At 48.3% G+C, this 17,918-nt stretch overlaps 1 protein-coding gene across 10 annotated transcripts in view; it reads right to left on the bottom strand.

Moving 5' to 3' along the window:
* The window catches only part of TENM4 (teneurin transmembrane protein 4), a 721,916-nt gene extending 706,668 nt beyond the window's left edge, over window positions 1-15,248 (bottom strand). For 9 of the 10 annotated variants that reach the window (XM_034666260.1, XM_034666259.1, XM_034666261.1 and 6 more), the window contains exon 1: window positions 14,769-15,248. The gene's annotated coding sequence lies outside the window, so the exon portion shown is untranslated. Of the gene's footprint in view, window positions 1-13,129; window positions 13,977-14,768 lie in introns of those variants that run through there. The other variant, XM_034666255.1, reaches the window with a different exon arrangement.
* Between the last annotated feature and the right edge of the window lie 2,670 nt (window positions 15,249-17,918).

The raw sequence follows: 17,918 nt of genomic DNA, 5'->3' as shown, positions 1-17,918 counted from the left end.
AAACTGGTTAAATAATGATATATCTTATGATGGACTACTACATAGCTATTAAAAGTCATGTCAGAGAGAAAGTTCAGTGGCATGGGGAGATGAACAGGGTAGATTTATATTAAGGTTACAAAACCATGTGTAAGGTCTGCTCCAAGTGGTTGGGGAGGAGGAGGAGTCGGGGAGGGGGAGAGTAGGGCTGTACACAGAAAGAATAATGGAGAGAAAACCAATGTGTTAGAAAGAATTACCTCTCCATGACAGGATTATTGGTTGTTTTCATTTGTTCTCTGGGTTATCTTAGGTTTTCTAAATTTTCTATTGTTTACATGTATTATTGGTACCATCAGAAAAAAAACACATTAAATAAAAACATGATAAATGTTATAAAATTTTCAAAGTAATACTTATTTTGGTAATAAAAATCGCTACCTATTCTATAATGTACCGCAAGGCTTAATGAGTTTGAGAATATGAAAGAAGCCTGGAGGAGGCAAGAATAGGCAATGGGGAAGAAGACAGTCTCTTCAATAAGAGCTATGGTCAAACTGGACAGCAACATGCAAAGAGTGAAACTGGACCACTTTCTTACACTGTACACAAAAATAAGCTCAAAATGGATTACGGACCTACTGATGAGACCTAAAACCAAACATCCTAGAAGAGAGCACAGGCAGTAATTCTCCGATATTGGCCATAATAACTTTTTTCTAGATAGGTCCCCTGAGGCAAGGGAAACAAAAGCAAAAATAAACTATTGGGACTATATCAAGATAAAAAGCTTCCACGCCATGAAGGAAACCATTAACAACTAAAGACAACCTACTGAGCAGAAGATATTTGCAAATGACATATCTGATAAAGGGCTAGTATCCAAAATATATAAAGAATGTATACAACTCAGCGNCTGACACTCTCCAGTGACACCTGGTATTCTGGGTGAGGGACCACTGCCAACATAAAATGCAAATCCTGATCACGTCCTTGATCGAATGCCTACCACGGGGACAGGAACTCAAATTAGACTCAGTCCTTCCACAGGGCCATTTAGCAACACCTATCAAAAGCTCCACAAAGCTGTGAAATCTTTGACTAGTAATTTCAGGTAAAGAAATTGGGCTGAGGGAGATAGAAAATAGACAGGTACCTAAAAGCATGGAGCTCAGCATTATTTACAGTGGTGAAAAATTGAAAACAACAATAGAAAACTGGTTAAATAATGATATATCTTATGATGGACTACTACATAGCTATTAAAAGTCATGTCAGAGAGAAAGTTCAGTGGCATGGGGAGATGAACAGGGTAGATTTATATTAAGGTTACAAAACCATGTGTAAGGTCTGCTCCAAGTGGTTGGGGAGGAGGAGGAGTCGGGGAGGGGGAGAGTAGGGCTGTACACAGAAAGAATAATGGAGAGAAAACCAATGTGTTAGAAAGAATTACCTCTCCATGACAGGATTATTGGTTGTTTTCATTTGTTCTCTGGGTTATCTTAGGTTTTCTAAATTTTCTATTGTTTACATGTATTATTGGTACCATCAGAAAAAAAACACATTAAATAAAAACATGATAAATGTTATAAAATTTTCAAAGTAATACTTATTTTGGTAATAAAAATCGCTACCTATTCTATAATGTACCGCAAGGCTTAATGAGTTTGAGAATATGAAAGAAGCCTGGAGGAGGCAAGAATAGGCAATGGGGAAGAAGACAGTCTCTTCAATAAGAGCTATGGTCAAACTGGACAGCAACATGCAAAGAGTGAAACTGGACCACTTTCTTACACTGTACACAAAAATAAGCTCAAAATGGATTACGGACCTACTGATGAGACCTAAAACCAAACATCCTAGAAGAGAGCACAGGCAGTAATTCTCCGATATTGGCCATAATAACTTTTTTCTAGATAGGTCCCCTGAGGCAAGGGAAACAAAAGCAAAAATAAACTATTGGGACTATATCAAGATAAAAAGCTTCCACGCCATGAAGGAAACCATTAACAACTAAAGACAACCTACTGAGCAGAAGATATTTGCAAATGACATATCTGATAAAGGGCTAGTATCCAAAATATATAAAGAATGTATACAACTCAGCGCCAAAAGAACAAATAATCCAATTTAAAAATAGGCAGGAGACATGAATAGACATTTCTCCGAAGAAGACACACACATGGCCAACAGACACATGAAAAGACGGTCCACATCACTCATCATCAGGGAAATAAACGCAAATCAAAACCACGGTGAGAAACCGCCTCACACCAGTCAGAATGGCCAAGCCAAAAGCACAAGAAACAACGAGTGTTGGCGAGAATGTAGAAAGAAGCCTGGAGAATACAACAGAATACCTGGACCTGGAATCTTTCTGCGGCACCATGAGAAGGACCACTGTTTTGTATGTCTACTGTCACACTGCAGCTGCCACCAGCGAGGCCACCACAACGCAATACTGACAAAGAGGTCCACAAAACCCACGGACTCCATCGCTCTATGGCATTTCACATCTGCTCCTCCTGTACTTGGAGACGTGAGAAGGAAGAGACGGCGGAAGCAGGAAGAAAGATCTAGGTTTTAGAACCTGTGGGACTTGAATCAGTAGCATCAGCATCTCCTGGGAGCTTATTAGAAATGCCGAATCCCAGGCCCTCCCTCCCACCCGCTGAAACAGAACCTGCATTTACCAGTCCCCAGGCAGTGCCTATCCACATTACGTTTCAAAGCCCTCTGCAGAACACAGTGTTTTTTTCTTATTTTGAGGTGGATTTGAAGTGATCTTAAAAAAAAAAAAGCAGCCAACTGAATAGGATTTCTCAAGCAAATATTAATTACTTAAAAGATGTAAAAATCACCCAAACCATCCAGAAATGCAGAGCTTCCAGGCCTTTGGGCAATGACAAGCCTCTGGCACCAATCCTGAAGAGCTACCACAGGATGCCCTTTCACAGGGAGCCGAGACCAGGTACACCCTCTTCTACCCCAGGAATCCTGAGGCCTTGCTGGCTGGGCGAAGGTAGCGCGTGAATGGTTAGCAGGGCCTCTGCCCGGAAGTATACATAAAAGGAGTAAAACCAGGTCAAAGGAATATCAGAATATCTCTAAGCAAAGGCTAGCTGGGCCTTTTCAGCACTCGGAACGCAACTGTGTCGAAATGAGGAAACGCGCTGAGTGAGAAGGCCACGCTTTTCTGACCCAGATGCCCCAGTTTGCGAGGAGGCAGGGAGGCGATGAGAAAGGAGCCTTGATTACTATATCGGTCGTCCCATGGCTCAAAGAAATGAGGTCACCCTCCTCATACATAAATTACTCAATATGGGATCGCTTTATGCTTTGAAGAAGGGAGGGAAGGAACATTTAATGAGGCTGTACTTTATGCACCATTTCTCAATCTTGGCTGCAGCTTAGCATCACCTGGGGCCCAGCCACAGCTGTCAGAGAGCACTCTGGGGTGGGGCTGGGGCACGGGTGTTTGGTAAGGGCTCCCCGGTGATCCTAATGCATAACCAGGGTTGGAATCCACCGTATTGGGCACTGGGCTGGAACTCAAAATCTAGCAGCTGACAGCAGCTCAGAGAAGCAGGTAAAGAATCATCAAGACCAAGCTGGTGCTGAGTGGCAAAGGGACAGAGCTGGAATCAGAACCAGGACCTGCCCATCTAAATCTAGAGCATTTTGGTTCTTCCACTTCTAAAGGCACCTCCATTTTTTCAAAAGGCAGGGATGCCAGAGGTCCTCTCAGAGTCTGACCTGCAAAAACCATGAAGAGGCTCCTTTGGACCCTCTCAGTCTCCCCTCATAGCTCTGTCCACCATTGACCTGTGTTGACAGTGCAGTCAAGGCTCTAGAAGCAAGAATCAAGAAGACTGGGAACTGAGTGGGTGAGGAGGTCACAGGAAAAAGAGCAAAGCCAAGAGCTACCATCACATAGAAGACACTGTCTGTTAGGTGCTGTGCAAGGTACTTCATGAATCCCACACCAACTCTTTGAGGTCAATACTTCTATTTTCCATTTTATAAATGAAAACACGATGGAAGCTCAGAGAATCTAAATAACTTGCTGGAATTCATACAGCTATCAGATGACAAAGCAGAGAATTCAAGCCCAAGTCTCTCGTGCATTCTCCTCTATCTTATATGGCCTTGGGAAGCACTTAATCCAAGTATATGGGGGAACCATCCCTGGTGGAGAAAAAGGAACTCATGACTTAGCTTTCCCGAAATAAGTTACTTCAAAGGCCTTGGAAATAATGATGCTGATTCAACAATGACAAGGTCTCACAAAACTGTCACAAACATTCCTTCATGACAATCCTGCCACCAACTCTAACAAACACTCGTTATTATCCCCATTTTATGGATATGGAATTTAACGCACGGAGATATGAAGTAACTTGCCCAAGTGTTAAAACTGGGAGCTGGGGCTGTCCACAAATTTAGTACCTCTTTTAAGCTGCCAGGAAGTGAAGTGTGGCAGATCTTTGGTGGCAAAACTTCACCAGGGCCAAGGCTCCTGCAGACTTCCCAGGAAATAGTTCTAGGACCAGCATCCTTGCCTCTGTTACTCGGCAGCTCAGGGCTACTTTTTTCGTCAAGCGAGTTTTTGTTATAATCATTCAACCTACAAAAAAGGAATGTCTGTCTTATTTATTCCTTGAAAGGGATGAGTGCATGGCTCTGAAACGCTGAGGGGTTTACACAGCATTAGGATGGAGTGCATCCAGGGAAACCAGGAAGGGTGCCTGTGAGCCTGCACCGAAGAAGGCCTGAGCCTCTGGGGCAGTCAGACAGTCCACTCCTGGCTCGGCCAGTCACAAGCCCATGCGACAGGGGCGGTGTCATGCAACCACCAGACGCTCCACTCCTTCATCTGGAAAGCGGGGATCCTGCCGATTTCACGAGTGTCCTGGGGAATCCATTAGCTTATGTTCTAGATAGCCCTGAAGCCATTTGCATCTTGATTTGCCTGTTTTACGGAAATGAACACTTACTCCTCAGCGCCATGTGATAGGAGATGGGAGCTATCGCTTTCCCGATTTTATAGAGAACACTGCGGCACAGAACTGGTGCTCAAGGTATAAGGCAAGGAGGTGAGGGTCTGGGTCTGCGCCTAGCTCTGGCAGGCTTCAGAGCCGATGTTCTTCCCAAGACTCCAGGCTGCTCGGGCGGAAGAGCCTCAGAGAGCACGTACAAACGGACTTAACCGGCCATAAAGAGGAATTAAGGTTGGACATTAGGAAGTACACCCTGGCCTTGAAGGTAGACAAACACAACTGGATAAACTAGACATTCCGAAACTGCTACAAAGAGCAGCTGGGAATTGCTGACTACACAACATAGCAGAGAGAACATGGCCCGAACGCTCTGGGCACCCAGTTTGCCAAACCTTTTAGGTGAGTTCACTTTAAAAAAAAAAGTAAAAAAAAAAAAATAAAACACAGAACTTTAGAGGAAAAAGCTAAAAAAAAATACTATTAATTCACAGGCTACTATTTTAATACTTTGTCTATTTCTTCTTAGTCCTACTTCAATGAATGTCTGCTTTGGAAAACACACTTGGGATTTAATAGCACAGCATTATTTTTTTAAAACATAATTTTATTGTGGCATTTTCCTATGTCACAAAAACACATGTTTGAAAATGACATTTAATCTTTATATAATATCCCACTGTTTGGCTGCCATACTTTACTTGTCCGTTCCAATTGTTTATCTTTTTTTTTTCACTATTATAAATAACACGGCAATGAACATTTTTATTCTGACATCTTTTCTGCCCATCTCTGATTATTTTCTTTGGCTAGATTCCTAGAATTGGAATACTGAGCTAAAGGGAACAAGTGTTTCTAGGACTACTGACAGTTATTGCCAAATTGCTTTCCTAAAAGGGTGTATTAATTTGCATTTCCACCAGCAGCAAAGGAGAGTACCTGTCTCCCAGCACCCTCTCCAGAATCCAGCATTGTCTTAGAAATAATCTTGGCTATTAGGAGAACTGAAAAATAGTAGCATGAGTCTGCAAAGAGACATAGAGTGTTTGATAACCTACCTCTAGTCATACAACCAGTCTGGATTTGAACTGAGGCCGCTCAGCTCCATGAGCCAGGTCCCTAACCACTGCTGGGGATACGCAGTACTCAGCCATGTGTCAGCTATTGTTTTAGGGAATTTTACATGATAGTTCTGCATGGGCAGATGTCTTTACATCAGTCTTTCATTATCCTCGGCGACTAGACCGACACTCCACAATAGAACTTTCTGCAATGATATATCGGCACTGTCTGGTATGATAGGCGCCATCCTCTACTGAGCACTGGGAATCTGGGTAGTATGACTGAGGAAATGAATTATTAATTTTATTTAATTTTAATTAAATTTAATTTAAATTGTGACTAGTGACTGCCGCACTCACTGCACAGTGCAGCTCTCGAATATCTTGCACATCACCCAATAAATAGTTATTAAGTGACAAACTCAAGTAATCTCTTAATTCCACCTCCCTCTACCATATTTCCTGCAAGGCAAAAGTTTGCCTCTTCCATCCTCATCTCCGTGTGTCCATTTATTCTCTCAAATGTAGGCTTAATGCTATTTATCTGCCATGTGGGGGTGATGTGAAGATCAGCTAATTAATGTTTGCAAAGAGGTGCATTGCTGACTGGTTCTCAGAATAATTGCACGTTAATAAAACATTTAAACGACCAACTCTCATCCAGAGGCCAAAGGAGGGCTGAGTTTATTCAGTCAAGAGCTGGTTTTTCTGACTCACTCTGAACTAGATCCTTCCACTGTGGACCTCATCAATACAAACTCCTTTCATCTGCAAGGTTCCACCAATCAGAAGAGACTGAAATGTACCTTCACAATGGTTTTGATGTCACAGTTTGATGAGTAAATTAATAATAGAAACAAGATTGGGGAGGGTGGATATTTAACCAACTTGAACAAATTGCTTTTAAGCTCTTAAGCACTTTCAGTGCTTGCATGATAATGAAGCAAATTTTTAAATGTCTTCATCCACTCTCAAAGTAGACCCAGTAAAAGGACCTCTAAAGAGATACACTTTGCTAAGCGCTCAGCTTTAATTACATGGCATTCCAGAAAGTTATAAAGTTTCTATTCTAGAAGAAACAAGGGTTTTGGAGCCAGAGAGGCCTATGATCAAATGATAGTCCTAGGTGTGTGACCCTGGGCAAATGGCTTGCCTTTCCGAGTCCCAGTTTCCTCACCGAGAACATGGGGGTAATAGCAGCTACCTAACACACAGAAGGCTCTCAATATGTGTTTGTTTGACTCTTGCCCCATTCTTCCACCACCTCGAACCACCGGATGAGAAAACTATGTCCCTCCCTACTCCGTCTGCTAAAAGATGCCAATTCTCAAAACCCAAAAGGAAAGAATGGACACATCCCTTTATGGTGTCAATCTATAAATTTAAGACATCTCCTCTTGACGTCTGGTGGTCATTATTGTTACTTTCTGAAATAACGTCAGAGTAGGAAGTATCTTGAAACCTGGCTACTAAAAGTGGGGACCGGGGACAAGCACCACGGCATCGTCTTGGAGCTTATCAAAAATACACACTCAGGTCCCTCTTCAGTATCAGAACTTAGACTTTAACAAGACTCCTGGGGGATGTATGTGCATACTAAAGGTTTGAAAAGTACAACCTTATAAAACATCAAATCCATACTCCTCTCCCAACCTAACTGTACAGAGAAGGAAACTGATTCCAAGAATGGGCAAGTGTTTTACCCTAAGCCATAATGCATTAGCTGCACATCTTTTGCATGACTTTCAAGGGGTTCGAAGGCCAGACTTTTAGAATCAACAATCATTCCACAGCAAGCTCTTTAAAAGAAAACATTCTCAAACCCTAAGGTGTTTGAGGATTATAATGCTTTCTCAATTGTATCTGACAATCATTGTCACTGTGGGCCCAAGCAATAAGGCTACCATCCACGAAACCAATGCAGGACTCCAGGAGACAGGGAGTAGGGGGCACTGCACAACTGCTTTTGAGATCCTGCTACATTTCTGTCTTTTGTCCTTTTTGTTTTCCAAATGAAAGAAAGGCCCTGATTTGATGTTCAGAACATGACAAAGGACAAAACCCGTTCCACTGCCTTCCCTAGTGAGACTGGAGAGGTGTCAGTATCAAAGGCAGCATCTAAACACTTGTCAGAATTCTGAGTCTGCGACCAGTGCAGTGGGTTTCCTCCATGGTGACCACACCATGGAACAAGGCTGAGCTGACCTCTCTCTGATCTAAGGGGACTCCTGATGTCTCCCGCTGGGTACGGGACATCTTGGAAATGGGAGGACTGGATTTCCCCCAGTGGCTCCACTGAATTCTTTGTCAGATGAGGAGTCATCTAACTACAGGGAAGGGATCTTTTCTGGGTCACAGAAATTTGACACGTGAAAGCAAGACTGACAAATACACCCTCTCACTGAACTGGTCCTTACCAGGATGGGAAGAGATGCCCACTACCCCCACTTTGGGAACAGCATGTAGGCATGTTAATTTATTTTTTTTACCGTGCCCAGGCACCCTGAAGAGAGACAGTTGGATGGATTTTCCAGCAAGATGCCCTGCAGCAGGTGGGGATAAGCTTGCTGTGGGTAGTCCCAATTGTTTCCTTTGTCAGATTTCCTAGGCGGCCATTCCAAGGCCTCGGAGCCAAAGGAAAAGGGAAGGGGGAAGGGCAGGGAGCAGCGGAATCCACCGCCTGAGCAAATGCTAGACACACACACTTCTCTGAGGGACTGTTTGTCATTCACTGTGGAGCCAGCCCCACCTACAATACAGAGGAACATATTTACATATTTCAACTCCATTGCTGGCTGAAGCGCTACAGAAAGTGATGATTCGTAAACAGCCAGGGAAGAAAAATGTTCTAGAAAAAGGATTTTCCTATCACTTTAGCAGAACAGCTCAAAGTTATGCAAATCCCCTGCTAGAGGTTTGATTGTCACCCCTACCTCCCTCTACTACCCAGGCTCTCAAGCCCATAAGGGATTGCAAAGTCAACAGCCATATTCTGGTTTAAAAGATGAAGTAGAAATCACAGTGTAGCCTACTGCTTCTCATGTGTGACAGAAGTCTTAGCATGGCCTATGCCTGTGACCCTGCAATCCTACTTTCTAGGAATTTATCTTAATACTAAAATTACAGTGTACAAGGGTGGTTATTGCAGCTTTGTTCTAATTAAAAAAAAAAACAACTAAAAATAAACAAAAAGTCAAAATTTCAGTACTGGTTAAATAAATGATGGCATATTAGAACACTGAGGTTCTAGGGAGCCATTAAACATGTTGCCATAGGGAGAAATATTATAACATGGAAAGATCTACCATTAAATGAAATACATATTCAATACATTACGACAATGATCTCATTTTTTAACATGCATAAAGTCACACGTCACGACTCAAAATATGGTGAAACTTATTTTCCTTCTGCTTTTTCTCGACTGTCTTACCTTGGGGCAGTGAACACAGATACTTTGATAATTAGGATAAACACAATAAAAGTTTTTAAAAAAAAAAACTATGGCAAAGTAATAAATACAGAGGAGTAAGCATCTACATTTACACTGTTTCATTAGAAGCTTTTCTTATGGAAAATTAATGCATTCAGGGATCCATATATGCTGGACTCCCTGGGAACTGGGGCATGTGTTACTTTCCAAGTGGCCCCCATAGCAGTCTGTCCCTCAGTGAAGAGCAAAGATAGAGTGAGTCAGCTTTCAGCTACAATAAGCCAGGCTGATAAACCATGTAAGAAGGCAGGTAAAAATTGGTCTCTCAGATCTAGAATTGAAGTTGATTTACCCTGTTAGGCTCTTGGAATCAAATCTGCAAGGAGGTTATTTAAATCCCATTGTTCTTGTTTCCCTTTTGAGATTTATGGATGTGGGAGAATGTTTTGGGACAGAACAGTGGCCAGCTGGAGATTCAGGCAGAGTAGCTGTTTATTGGGACTGGACAGGGGGCTGAGTACCCAGGTAAGGATTTACACCAGGTGACATTCAATCTCATTTTCTTCAACCCCTCTGAGTTAAAGAGTGTAAGAGGGCATCTTACATGAGTCCCTCGCTTGTACTGTCCAACAGTCTTTATCTTAAATTCCTAATCACCCTCTTTCCCATATTTTTAACTCTTGATCTGGAAATATCAGGTTATGTAACATGCCAATCTGCACAAGGATGTAATTCTGTCATAAAAAAGGACTCAATGAGGGAGAAATTCTAACAAAACTGGAAATGACTTTTCTAAGAAAAGAGAAGATATTTTTGTTTCAAGCACTTGAGCTGTTTTTAAATAGACCCGGGGATGCAATGTTGCTGGTTCTTTTGGGGCTTTTGATTTTCCTGCCCAACCCCCACCCAACAAATGCACAGGGTTGGAAAAGGATGAAGGAAGTGGAAGGGAATGATCATCTGTGAGGTTTTGTGACATAAATCCTTACTTTGTTGTAAACTAGAGAAGATCTTCCCATTTATAGGAGAGCAAACTGAAGTACCAAAGGTAATTAACTAAGGCCACAGAGCCATGATTTCCACCCAGTAAATAAAGGAGTTAAAGTCACATCCCCTCAATTTACTCCCACAAAACCAGAGAGGGTTAAAGGGATTATGCCACACAGTCAGATCTATTGGAGGTCCAAATCTTCCAGTGCTATAATACGCAGTCTCCCACTGCAACACCTGTTCAGTGGGGAGCTCACTACCTCATATTCCAGATTATTCCCTTCGCTGTAGAACTGCCCTCTGACGATTCCTCTTTAGGCTGAACACTGGTTCCACCTCCCCTGCCCCCTCCACCCGCCCCAGCCTCGAAGTGAGCAAGGCTGACCCTATTTCCCCCCAAAGTCCACTAGGGTGGTTTATTGGCTTACTGGCCCCATTCTACCCCCATCCCTCAAAAAAGGCCTTGATGACAACAGGAAGCTGGCAGATGAATCCAAGAAATCTCAAAAACCGAATCTTTCCATCCCTGACAACTTCCCCACCCTCAGAAGACGGTAAATTCACACGCCAACCTGCACTCTGCCCCCGCTCACTTAAAGACACATGCTGGGAATAAATGACCCTCCCTGAATTTGCCCCCTAACGCTATGGGAACATCTCCGTCCTAAGTTTTGCCTGAAGAACCTCTGGGCGTTCACTTCCGCGACATTCACGAGGACCTACTGTACGCAAGGCTCGTTCGCCCCGGGAAATCAGCTCAGACTGGTCCAATTCCACTAGGTGGAAGGACTCCCACCATCACCCTCACCAGAGAAAACAGATTCTTTCTCATTATTCTCTTATAACGCCTACAAAGAGGGGAATCCCATTTTTGCGCTATGTCTGGCCTCGCCGCACACCCCCCCTTCCAGGCTCGCTCGCGCGCTCTCTCTCTCACACACACTCACACACGCGCGCGCGCGCACACACACACACTCGCGCGCGCACATGCACACACAAACTTGCTTCCACCACCACCTGTGAAAACATCCCTCCTAACTTTGGCGAGGAGTGCTCCGGGGCAGAGCCTAGCAGCCAAGCGCCCCGAGCGCGCCGGGGGGCGGAGGATGGGGCCCGGCGGGGAGGGAGCAGCGCGGCCGGACGAGACCCCGCGCGGCCCGGCGCTTGGGCGAGCACCGGGCCGGAACGCGGCGGTCAGGGCTCGGGTTTCCCGCAGGCCCCGCCCACCCGGCGGCCCCGCTCGCGCGGACTGCGGCGCGGCTCAGCCAGCGGAGGAGCCGGAAGCCGGGGGCAGCCGGCAGACGACTGCGGAGAGCGCAAGCGGGCCTCGGCCAGCGCAGCCGACCCGGGACGCCGGGGGACCGCGAGAGGCCCGCGGAGAGGGCGGCTGCTCCCGGCAGGCGCGGAGGCCGTGGGGCAGGAGGGCACAGGGAAACAGGTTGTCACCGAGCCCCGTCCCCTCCCCGCGGCCATCTCGCTGGGACCGGATTCGCGCCCAGTCCGGAGCAAGCACAGCCCCTCCCGGGCGCCCTCCTTCCCAGACCCCCGCGGCCGGCCCGGAGCCCCTCAGGCAGCCGGGTTGAAGGCGCCTTCAGCAAGGTCAAGGCGCGGCCGGCCGGCACCTGGGGGATTTTCCCCAGCCGAGCACGAGCTTTGTAATCGCATTGTTAAGGATCATGGCAGCAGCAGGAAATCCGAACGGCCCCACAGGTCTGCGAAGGGAGGATTTATTTTACAGCGCGGAACACACTCAGACCCGGGATTTCAGGGGGAGGGGATGCGAGGTTTCAGGACCGTGGAATGTGGCAAAAACAAAACCCTCCCCTCCACCCAAGCACTCCACCACCTCCAGCCTGCGGGGTGGGGAGGGCAGGGGAGGAGGGGCGAGGGAGTTCAGGGCCACTGTGCCTCAGACTTCACCGTTCCGCACGCCTCTGTCAGGTCTGGGGTGGTTTATCCCTCTACAGGCGAAAAAAAGATTTAAAAGCACTCCACTACTGTGGTTTCTCTATCAAAGACCGTCAACATGCTACAGGCTGCGGCAGCTATAGGAAGCAGGGAGAGGAGAATAAACGCAACCGAAGCAAACTGCGGTCCGCGTAGGAGAGAAGCGAGGGGGCGGAAGCCATACTCTGCACTCATCCCCATCCTACCCCATTAGCGCCCGGCTAGCCCAGGAAACCAGGAATGGGTACCTAATGGTGGCCAACCCTGGTAGAGGCCAGCACTCTCCTTCCTAACCCCCCACCAGAGTAGGCCTGGATGGCTGGAATGCTTGGCATCTCCAACGCGGACCAGACAGCGCAGGCAGGTTTTTAAACACGTGAAGGGCACTGGGTGTGAAGGATAGGTTGGAGGAGATCCGAGAGGCAGAGAAGCGAGGCTTAGAGGTTCCCCAGGACGCAAAGTTAGTTTCCTGAAAGAGCATCCCCTGCAAGGCCTCACAACACCCCCGCGACAGGCTCGGGCTCTGGGGACTCCACGAACCCCGAGTTCTGACCGGCTTTTTCTCTCCGATCAATCCCAGAGTCTCTACGCAATTCTTGTGTCGATAACCGGTTCTTTGGGGACAGTAGCCCAGCACCCAATGCCGATCACAGAGGTGGGCGCCATGGTGTCAGGCGTCTCCCTGCCCTCCGGTCCCGGGATGGGTGCGCCCCGGTACTTACATTCCCCAAGCAGGCAAACTTTCAAGCTTGTCTTTCGCGAACCCGGTGCTCGCATCACGGTTCTGGGTAATCACTGAGCCAGTTTATATAATTGCCCGCGATGCCGTACGGCAGATCTTGCGTGCACCGCCGCACAGCTCAGCACTTGGGCACCCTCTCGCCCCCGCGCTCGAATCCCAAGCGTGCCCCGCCGCAGCCTTCCACAAGGCAGCAAGGCGATCTTGTGGATTCGTCAAACACCAAGGGTGCACGCAAGATCTACCAAAACCCAGGCTGCCTCAATGCGCCCCTTTCGCTGCATTGGTGTCTTATGGATAACTGCATCTCTACAAACCTCGCCAGGCCTGGCGGGGTGGGAGGGGGGTAGAGACACGGAGTAGGGGGGGCTGGCGCGATTCTAAAGAGGGCTCTTATTACCCAACCGAGTAATAATACCCTCGTCCACATGGACCAAGGGGCACAAATCGCCTTAACGTATCTCCCTGAAAGGGGAGCCAACTTCCAAAGTTAGAGACCACGCAGTTGAATTTCCAGTACTTTCCAACCTTGCCTAGGCGGGGACAGGGCCGAGAAGGGGCGGGCCACAGCCAGCGAAGCCCACTCTACCGCTCAGCCAAGGAGGACTCACCAGTTGAACCTTCCCTCGCCCCTAGTAGTTGGCTGTGTATTCCCTGGTTGCGCATACACACACACACACACACACACACACACACACACACACTCCGATACCACCTTCACGTCTGCTTCCTTCAGTAGACTGCATTTTTAAAACGCGAGGAAAATGACGGAGCTCGGTGATCACATTTCAACCAAGAGCGGATTTCTCCAAACCGGGGGTGCGAGTAGTGTCTCTCTCTCTCTCTCTCCTTTCTCTCTCTCTCTCTCTCTCTCTCTCTCTCTCTCTCTCTCTCACACACACACACACACACACACAGTGTCACACTCACACCCAGGAGCGCTCTGAGCCCGCGGCTGCAGCCTCCACTCGCTGGGAAGGGAACGTCAGCACCGCTGCAGGGCGGCGGGCGAGAGGCGAGAGCCGCGCGGGTTGCAGAGGGCGCGGGGCTGGGGTCGCTTTTCCGTTCCTCCGCTCCAACCGCGGCGCACGCGGGGCCGCTGCTGCCGGTGCTTGCCCCGCAGGACCGGCTGCAACCCCCAGAGCCCCGCGCCGCCTCCCAGGCTCTTCCAGCGCCCGCCGGGGCCCAGGGGCAGGCTGGTCTGCAGAGGGGCTGCGGACGCTGGGGCTGGGGCGGGGAAGGGGATCCCGGCGAGGAAAACGAACCCGGGCGCGCCGCCTCCCTCCCACCCGCAGTCCCGAGTCCCGGACCCGCGCCCACCTCCCGGGACTCCCCTAACCTTCGCTCTCAGACTCTAGTCCGCGGCGGGCTCCGGGGGCTGCGGCGACGGAGGCTCGGGCTCCAGGCTGGCTCGCCTCGCCGGCAGCCTCCCGCCCAGCCTCCCACCCTTCCTCCCTCAGTGCGGGCCAAGAGAGCAGGAGAGCCTCTCCAGGAGCCCTGGGCGTCCGTGCAAGCCGCGGCGACCCCGCCACGGCCAACGAGCGAAGAGGGGCAAGGGAGCCGGCGAGACGCCGCCGCGGTCCCCAAGGCGCTTTTCCGTAGAGTGGAGCGCGCCGCCTTACCGTGGCTGCAGGCTGCCACCGCCAGGGAAGCGGGGAAGAGGGCGGCAGGGAGGCACGGCGCCGCGCGGGTGGCTCCTCTGGCGCTCGGCGGCGCGGCTCCTCGGCTCCGTGAGCCCGAGCAGGGCGCCCAGGAAGGAGCGGGTCCCGTCTCTGCTCTCAGCTCCAGCGAGACCAACAATAGCTCCCGAGGGGAGCGGAGCCCCAGCAAGCCTCCAGCCGCGCGCGCACGCCCGGCTCCCGCTCCCGGCCGCTCCCGGCCGGCGTCCCTGCCAGCACTGCTGCCCCACATGAAACAGCTGCAATCCCGAGGCTTCTGGGGGGTTGGGGCGGGTGTGTGCGCGCGCGTGTGTGTGAGTGTGTGTGTTTAATAGCTTCCCTCCTCTTCTTCCCCTCCCTGCCTGCTCGCCTGCCTGCCTCCGTCCCCCACCCTCGCTCTCTTACACACAGACAGAGAGGGCGAGCGAGAGAGACACACACACACTCACACGCACACGCAGGTTACATGAATGGGAGGCGGGAGCCAATCCTGCGAGGCCGGGCGAGCCGCGGCGCACGGGCGCTGCGAGCAGGGCCGCACCACGGCGCGGGGGGGCGCCACGCAGGTGACGCGCGCCCTCCCGGGGCCCCTCGCCGCCTCTCGGCTCGCCCCAGTCTCTGTGTTCTCCCCGATGGCTTCTTCTCTCCCCTTTCCCTCCTTTCACTCCGCTCCTTTCTCCATCTTTGCTCCCTTTTATTGCTTTTTCTTTCTCGAATTCTCCTAGTTGTCTCAGTTCAGTATCTTCCTCAGTCTGCTCTTTTACCGTCTTCGCTCGCTCAGTCCCTTTCTCAAACTTTCTCCTTCCTTGTCCCGACTTTTCCCTACTTCCTCTCCTCCTGCCTTTTGTTCTCTTTCCTCCCGCTTTGGCCGTCTCCCCCGTGTCTCTGTGGTATTGTCTGGTCTGCCCGTCCTCCCCCTCTTCGCGGGTCCTCGGGTCTCGCTGGGGCCAGTGGCTTCCCTCCCCGCCTACCCCCTGATGTTATTTCACACCCTCAACACTTTTCCAGGGACAGTCCTTCTCTCATTGCTGCGGCAGCACAGCCAGAGGTAATTAAGAGCTGAGAACTTGAGTTCGTTCCTCGGGCTCACAAGATGCCCAAAGAAAGGCCCTCCCTCGGACAACTTCCCTAAAACCATGGTAACAGCTACTCAGTCGTGATAACAATCCTTTAAAAAATAACTGCAGAGAACGTGGTCCAAGAGATTTGTCCTTTGCATTTCTGGACTGTGATCGCCAGCACATTTTGAGAAGGGCATTTTCATGGGATGTGAGAGGCAGCTTGGTGCAGTCAGTGACAACTTGCAAGGGCTTTGGAGAGAGACTGGAGAAATTCCCACAGCAGCCCTGCTGCATGCGAACTGTATGTCGTCCTGCAAGCCATTACCTCTGCCCCTGCCTCAGGTTTCTCCTCTGTAAAATGGATAATTATTCCTACCTCACCTGTTACGGTGAGGGTTAAAAGAGAGAACAAAGGAAAGAAAGCACTGGGCATATAGAAGTTCAAAAAATGTGACTTCCTTTCTCCTCCCCTCATCCTTTTTAAAAACTCCATGATCTTCTGCTACATTATATCTCCGCAGTTTACAGTGTGCGGTGAAGGAGGAAATGTGACAATGTAATGTTAGAGAAATGTGGAGCAAGGTCTAGGGTATTTTAAAAACTCTGTTGTATGACCAGGAGACTGTCTAGCCAGTTGTGGTCTGCCAACAACAAAGGAATCACAGAGATGATAAACTTGGGTTGCTGGGATGCTCCTTCAACATCTCCTGAGGCTTCCTGGAAAGTCGGGAATAGGGTTAGGAGTAGATGGGGGGTTCCATACCCTCTGTCCAATCTATTTTTAAAATCTTCGTAACTGAACACTGACCAATGACAAAGCCTCTGAGACTAACTAAAATGTCAAATCTCTGCCTTTGGATGGCATTTATCAACTTCGTGTCCTCACTACAGATATCAAATGCTTTCCATGAGCTGCAGTTAGATTCAGTCCTTTGACCAATATTTGTTGACCACCTACTCTGTGGCTGGCACTGTGGTGGGCTGTGGGCATTCAGCAGTAAGGCAAGAAAGCCTTGCCTTTGTGAGCATACAGTGCTGATGAATGTGTAATAGGGAAATGAGTCACATACACCTTGAGAAATATCATTTGTTTGGTAGACAGAATCTTTCAATATATGAGATCCATGGCAGAAGGGATAATAAAGGAATCCTTGAGTGAAAACTTTGGAATCCACTGTTCATTCTGTGCAGTTCATTCGACTGATGGGAAAACAGAGCCCTAAGCTAAAAGTAGCAGGTGAAAGTATGATAGGAAACACGATAGTTTGCATCCTTTCAAAGTATCTTTGATTCATTTCAAAGGGGGAAAAAATGTAACTTTACAACTGAAAAACCTGGCCAACTCTGCCTTAAGTAATTAATAAGTCAGTATCACTGGTCATGTGATAGGTAGACATCATGCGCCTCCTGATGTGACACACTGAGAGGGACAGAACCTCACTTCTGTGGTATGCCTGCCAAAAATGAATAACCTGAATCTAATCAGGAAGGAACATCAGACACGCCCAACTTGAGGACCATTCAATGAGATAACTGTCACGTCCTCTTCAAAAACACCAAAATCAGGAAAGAGAGGGATTCTGCAACAGTTCTAGATTAAAGGAACGGCTCAGCTGTCATGACAATACATGTAACATGTGATTCTGGATTGGGACATAAATAGGACAATGTTAATTTCTTGATCTTGATAATTACTGTGTTTATGCAGAAGACTTTCCTTGTTTTTAAGACCTACACAACTGAAGTATTTAGAGGTTTAAAAAGATGAAGAAATCCCCACCTTCAAAGAGAGGCACAGTATGGTGGGTTTCTGCCTAAGGAAGAGACAAGAGTGTGAGCACAAAAGGCTCCCCAACCGAATCCCTGTAGGTAAGTGAAGACTTCCTGTAGGAGGTGGCATTCAAATTGAATTTTGAAGGCAAGAAAGTTAGCTTGACCATAAGGGAAGGGAGGCGCTTTTTAAATAGAGGTTACCGAATAGGGACATGGACAAAAACATGAGGCAGATTATGGCCTCAGAGTTGGCACATGAAAGGAGTGCCTGGGACAGTCT

Source organism: Ailuropoda melanoleuca, chromosome 8, assembly GCF_002007445.2.
Source record: "Ailuropoda melanoleuca isolate Jingjing chromosome 8, ASM200744v2, whole genome shotgun sequence".
Taxonomy (NCBI): Eukaryota; Metazoa; Chordata; class Mammalia; order Carnivora; family Ursidae; genus Ailuropoda; species Ailuropoda melanoleuca.
Note: the sequence above shows the minus strand (reverse complement) of the source record. Positions and strands in the feature narration are given on the sequence as shown.